This window comes from Lontra canadensis, unplaced genomic scaffold, assembly GCF_010015895.1.
Source record: "Lontra canadensis isolate GAN:19392208 unplaced genomic scaffold, GSC_riverotter_1.0 scaffold1, whole genome shotgun sequence".
Lineage (NCBI taxonomy): Eukaryota > Metazoa > Chordata > Mammalia > Carnivora > Mustelidae > Lontra > Lontra canadensis.
This window is the reverse complement of record NW_022630995.1, coordinates 38,971,159-38,977,901: the sequence shown is the minus strand read 5'-3', so window position 1 is coordinate 38,977,901 and position 6,743 is coordinate 38,971,159. Positions and strand designations below refer to the sequence as shown.

The following is a 6,743-nucleotide window of genomic DNA, read 5'->3' as shown; positions in this document are numbered from 1 at the left end:
CAGCGGCCCAACCCGCTTAGCAATCCAGGCACCCCTATTCTATTCTTATAAAATGTAATTTTGGATTCTGTGTCCACACTTTTGTGTAGAGGTCACCTTAAATTATTGTGAACTATAGAGGTTTTGGAACTGTAGAAATTATGAACTTGATTTAAATTGATGACATTCTCAAAGGATGTTAGTCATCATCCTGTGCTTGACAGTGGCCTCCTTAACCCTCTAGAACTTTTGAAATAACACCATAAATTCAAACACGTACACAAATCAATATAGCCAAAGAAACAATGTCAAAAATATATGAGAACATATGGAAAAGTTCTTGACAAGTAACTGAAAACATGGAAACTCTGCTGAAGTAGATATGTGTGTGTGTGTGTGTGTGTGTGTGTGTGCGCGCGTGCGCGCACATGTCTGTAGACCTAAAAACTTTTGCTAAATATTAACAGTATCATAAGTGTTTTAAAATAAACAGAAAAATGAATAAAAAGCCTCTTAGTGTTTTGAAAGACATATGAGAAAATAATGGTATTTTATTAAAAATAAGGCAACTTAAAATATATCTAGATATGTATGATATGAAGTAACAGAAAGTAATAGGAAAGAAATCACATGGCCAAATCTCCAAAGGAAATAAAATTTAAAGATGAAAGTAACACATACAAATCTGCAAAAAGAAAGTTAATCTCTATATGCTCTCCAAGCCCTCATTTTTGGCTGTCTGCAAGATACCTCTACTTGAATATCCGGCTGCCACTTAAAACTTTACATATCTATGGCCAAGCTCATTATTTTCTCTGTCTTTTCTGTGTTCCTATCACTGTCAATATCATCATTATACTCCTAGCTCACCAGGCTATTAGTCATCTTTGATTTCATCTTTTCCTTAGTCAGCCATATCTCATCTATCAAAAATCTTCCAAAGCATTTTTTTTTTTCAAATTCAGTACCTACTTTTGGATATTAAAATCAGAACTTTTTCCCATGTCATAACCACCCTTCTAGAATAACAACTATAAAATTGCTTTTACTGTCAAATACATCTTCTTTTATTTGGCCAAATAGAAAAACAAATATAATTTTAATCTAATACTGCTGAAGTCTAAATGAAGCCCCAATTTATACCATTAATCAGATTAAAATGACGTTACAAGAATCCACAAGTTACTAGCAATGTGCTCTTCTCCCTTTCCTTTATTCAGGTGAACCTATAGCTAGTTTCCTATGGAACATCTCCATTTGATTGTCCCATACTATTTTCTAAAAAGCTTTATCCAGATTAAATCTATTATCTTCATAGACACCCTACTTATTTTTTTAAATGTTTTATTTAAAGTCATTTTAATTAATATATACTGTATTATACGTTTCAGAGATCGAATTCAGTGATTCAGTTGCATACAACACCCAGTGCTCATTACTTCAAGTGCCTTCCTTAAAGTCATCATGTAGTTATCCCATCCCCCCACCCACCTCCCCTCCAGCAACCCTCAGTATGTTTCCTATAGTTAAGAGTCTCTTATGGTTTGCCCCCTTCTCTGTTTTTGTATCATTTTACTTTTCCTTCCCATCCCCTATGTTCATGTTTTGTTTCTTAAATTCCACATATGACTGAAATAATATGGTGGTTATTATTTTTTTTTTTGACTGACGTATAACACTTTCCCCCTAGTTCCATCCACATCATTGCAAATGTCAAGATTTCTTTTTTTTTTTTTTAAGATTTTATTTACTTATTTGACAGAGAGAGAGATCACAAGTAGGCAGAGAGGCAGGCAGAGGGGGAGGGGGAAGCAGGCTCCCTGCTGAACAGAGAGCCCGATACAGGGTTTGATCCTAGGACCCTGAGATCATGAACCCAGCTGAAGGCAGAAGCTTAACCCACTGAGCCACCCAGGCTCTCCAAGATTTCATTCTTTTTGATGGCTTAGCAATAGTCTTCTGTATTTGTAGATCAACATGGGGATTATTGTCATCCTCACTCTATTAAGTCTTCTAGTCCATGAACATGGGACTTCTTTCCATTTATATTAATTTCTTTCAGCATGTTCTAGTTTTCAGCATAAACATCTTGCATTTCATTTATTACATTTATTCCAAGTATTTTATTATTTGATGCTACTATAAATGGAATGATTGAAATAACTACAATTTTGAATGTTCATTTCCAGTGCAAAAAAAAAAATACAAGTGATTTTTGTATATTGGTATTTTATCCTGCAATCATACTGAACTTTATTAGCTCTCATAGTCTCTTGTAGATTCTTTAGGATTTCTCTATATATGAAGTCATATCATCTGAAAGTATAGCTTTTATTTCATTCTTTGGAATCTGAATGCTTTCTCTTTATTTGCTTTGCTCTATTTTCCGGACTAGAACTTCCAATACAATCTTGGTTAGAAGTTGTGGCAGTAGATGTTGTTGTATTCCTGGTATTAGAAGGAAAACTCTCAATCTTTCACCATTAGGTATGTTAGCTAAGGGCTTTTCATAGATGATCTCTATCTTACTGACAAAGTTTGCTTTAATTCTAATTTTTATTATGAAAAGTATTATATTTTTGTCAAGTGCATTCTTTTGCATAAAAATAATCATGTGTTATCATTTATTCCATTAATATGGTATATTCCACAAATTGATTTTATGACATTAATCTATTCCCTATTTTTGCATTGCTGGCAAAAATCCTATTGGTCATGAAACATAATCCTTTTCATGTTGCTGGTTTTCTAAAATTTTGCTGAAAGTTTTTGAATCTATACTCATAGGGATATTTATCTGAAATTTGCTCACTTTTCTTAGTAATATTGGTCTCATAGATGTATTAGGAAGTGTATCCTTTTGTGTTTTTGAACTAGTATATGAAGTAGCTGCTGATTCTATGTTTGGTAGAATTTACAAATAAAGTCATCAGAGATGGCATTTCTTTGTGGAAAGTTTTGGTCTACAATTCAATTCTCCTTTCTTGTTATAAGTCTTCTCAAACTTCATATTTCTTCTTGGGTCTGTTCTGGTGGTGTGCTTTTTTAAAGAATGTGTTAATTTCATCTATGTTATTTACTTTTGAGGGCTACAACTGTTCATAGTATTACCTCAGTCTTTTTTTGCTTTTTAATTCACATAAAGTAGTGATACCACTCTTTCAATCCAAATTTAAGTAATTTGTGTTTCTCTTTTGCCTGGTGAGTCTAATTAAAGGTCTCAACTTTTTGGTCACATCAAAGAACAAACTTCAATTTGGTTGATTTTCTCTATTTCTTTTCTTTTTTCTTTAAAATAAAAATGTATTTTTAAGTCAAAGTATGCAACAACAACAAAATAAAAACCTATAGAAAAGAGATTTTTCCATCACAATCTATTGTTTTACCAAATAATATTTTGAAAACACATTCCTTCAGTCATTATAAAGTTCTTAAATACAAAAGAAATTAAATCTTTAAGAAAGTCTAGTAGCAGGGCACCTGAGTGGCTCAGTGGGTTAAAGCCTCTGCCTTTGGCTTAGGTCATAATTCCAGGGTCCTGGGATCGAGCCCCGCATCAGGCTCTCTGCCCAGAAGGGAGCCTGCTTCCTCCTCTCTCTCTCTGCCTTCCTCTCTGCCTACTTGTGATCTCTCTCTGTCAAATAAATAAATAAAATCTTAAAACAAAAATACAAACAAACAAAAAAAGTCTAGTAGACCAGACATTATTGTCAGGACTTTAATGTTCATGGTTATGCTTTAATACATGCTACGCCATCCAACTCCACTTCTGCCCCCTTGTCCATAGTAACTACCACTACTTCCACCACCATGGCCATAACCACCCAATCCATCAGGAGTACCATATTCTCCACTATAATTGTTATCCATCCCCATTCTTCCAAAAGATCCATAACCTCCCTGATTATCCATTCGGTCTTTGCTGTAGCCTCTCATTCCAGAAACTCCCATTCCAGAACCACCTCAAGGAGTAGAATTCACGAAGTAGAATTCATGTAGAGATGTTGCATGTTATTCTTATCTTTAGACATGGCAGCTACAGCATCTACATGTGTCACAAATTCTGCATCTGTCTCTCCTGTTGCTCTACTATCAGTTCCAATATCAATATGCACTCATATTGGATTCAGTGGTGAGAAGAAATTAGCAATGTCATTTTCAGTTACACAAAAAGGTAATTCTCTCATATGTACAAAATGGCTACCATGACCTGCACATGCATCACCAGCTCCACCATAGCCATGTCCTCCCATAGCTCTTCCATCTCTCATTCTGTCATCAAAGCCATCATTTCCATAGCCATAATTATTATAGCCAGCATAGTCATCAAAACCTCCATAACTTCTACGTCCAGCTCCGTAATAACCTCCTCTTCCTCCCATATTGTCCCATATTGTCCCAGTCGCTGGCCCAGGAATATTCTTGGTGGATCATAAAATCCTTCGATTTCACTACTGCTACTTCTGAAGAGCTCAATATACCTGTGTCCTATTCTTTCCTTACTTCCCCAGATCATTTTCTGCTATCTCCTTTGAAGCAAACCACACAAAGATCTCCCCCGTGCTTCTCCCCTGGTAGTCCATTGTCAGTGTTAGCCCTTTTGGCACGATTTCCAACCATTGAAAGAACCAAACTATTTCTTCTTTGTTTTGCACCACACCCAGTGCTCCATGCAATATGTGCCCTCCGTAATACCCACCACCAGGATCACCCATCCCCCCACTCTCCTCCCCTCCAAAACCCTCAGTTTGTTTCTCAGAGTCCACAGTCTCTCATGGTTTGTCTCCCCTCTGATTTCCCCCATCTCATGTTTCCTCTCCATCTCCCAATGTCCTCCATGTTATTCCTTATGCTCCACAAGTAAATGAAACTCTCTCTGCTTGACTTATTTCACTCAGCATAATCTCTTCCAGTCCCATTCATGTCAATATAAAAGTTGGGTATTCATCCTTTCTGATGGAGGCATATTACTCCATTGTATATATGGATCATATCTTCTTTATCCATTCATCCACTTTGTCCATTGAAGGGTATCTTGATTCTTTCCACACTTTGGTGACTGTGGTCATTGCTGCTATGAACATTGGGGTACAGATGGCCCTTCTTTTAACTGTATCTTTGGGGTAAATGCCCAGTAGTGCAATTGCAGGGTCATAGGGTAGCTCTGTTTTTAATTTCTTAAGGAGTCACCACACTGTTTTCCAAAGTGGCTGCACCAATTTGCATTCCCACTAACAGTGTAAGAGAGTTCCCCTTTCTCCACGTCCTCTCCAACACATGTTGTTGTGTCTTGTTAATTTTGGCCATTCTAACTGGCATAGGTGGTATCTCAATGTGGTTTTGATTTGAATCTCCCTGATGGCTAGTGATGATGAACATTTTTTCATGTGTCTGTTAGCCATTTGTATGTCTTCATTGGAGAAGTGTCTGTTCATGTCCTCTGCCCATTTTTTGACATGATTATTTGTTTTGTGTGTGTTGAGTTTGAGGAGTTCTTTACTGATCTTGGATACCATCCCTTTGACTGTAGTGTCATTTGCAAATATCTTCTCCCATTCCCTGGGTTGCCTTTTTTTGTTGTTGTCTGTTTTCTTTGCTGTGCAGAAAATTTTGATCTTGACGAAGTCCCAAAATTTCAGTTTTCCTTTTGTTTCCTTTGCCTTTGGAGACACATCTTGAAAGAAGGAGGAACTACAGAATACTTATGAAAGAAATTGAAGAAGACACAAAAAGATGGAAGAGCATTCCATGCTCATGGATTGGAAGAATAAACCTTGTTTAAATGTCTATACTGCCTAGAGCAATCTGTACTTTCAATGCCCGAAAAAAGAAAAACAAAACTGGCGTCATCATGTTGCCTGATTTCAAGCTTTACTACAAAGCTGTGATCTCCAAGACAGCATGATACTGGCACAAAAATAGACACATAGAACTGTGGAACAGAGTAGAGATCCCAGATATGGACCCTCACTCTATGGTCAAATAATCTTTCTCAAAGCAGGAAAAACTATACAGTGGATAAAAGACAGTCTCTTCAATAAATGGTGCTGGGAAAATTGGACTGCTATGTGTAGAAGAATGAATCTCTATTTCTTTTCTACTCTTTATTTCATTTACTTTAATGTAGGCATTCTTCACTTTATTGCATTTCATTTTATTGTGCTTCACTACATTTTTTTTAAACTGAAATTCAGGACTTTAATGGAGGAATTCACTGCAGATGTAGTGGAAATGGCAACAGAACGAGAATTAAAAGTGGTGCTTAAAGATATGACTTAATTGTTGCAATATTGCAATAAAACTTCAATGGTTGGGGAGTTGCTTCACATGGTAAGTGTTTTTTTTAAGAGGGTTTCTACTCCTGGTGAAGATGCTGAGAAGACTGTTAAAAAGACAAGAAAATTTAGAATATTACATAAACTTAGTTGATAAAGCAGCATTTGAGAGGACTGACTCCAAATTCCAAAAAGTTCTACTGTGGATAAAATGTTACCAAATATGCTATAGAGACATTTTCCATGAAAGTAAGAGCCAACTCATGTGGCAAAGTTTGTTGCCTTATTTTAAGAAATTTCCATGGCCACTCCAACTTTCAGCAACCATTTCCTTGATGAGTAAGCAGCCATCAACATTGAGCCAAGTCTCACCACCAGCAAAAAAAAAAAAAAAAAGATACACTGAAACCTCAGATGATGGTTAGCATTTTTTAGCAATAAAGTATTTTTAATTGAGGTATTAATGTACATTTTAGACATAATTATGTT

General features: G+C 36.0%; 1 pseudogene; it reads right to left on the bottom strand.

Annotated features, from left to right (window-relative positions):
- Positions 1–3,717: 3,717 nt before the first annotated feature.
- Positions 3,718–4,577, bottom strand: LOC116873098 (annotated as a pseudogene).
- Positions 4,578–6,743: the final 2,166 nt, after the last annotated feature.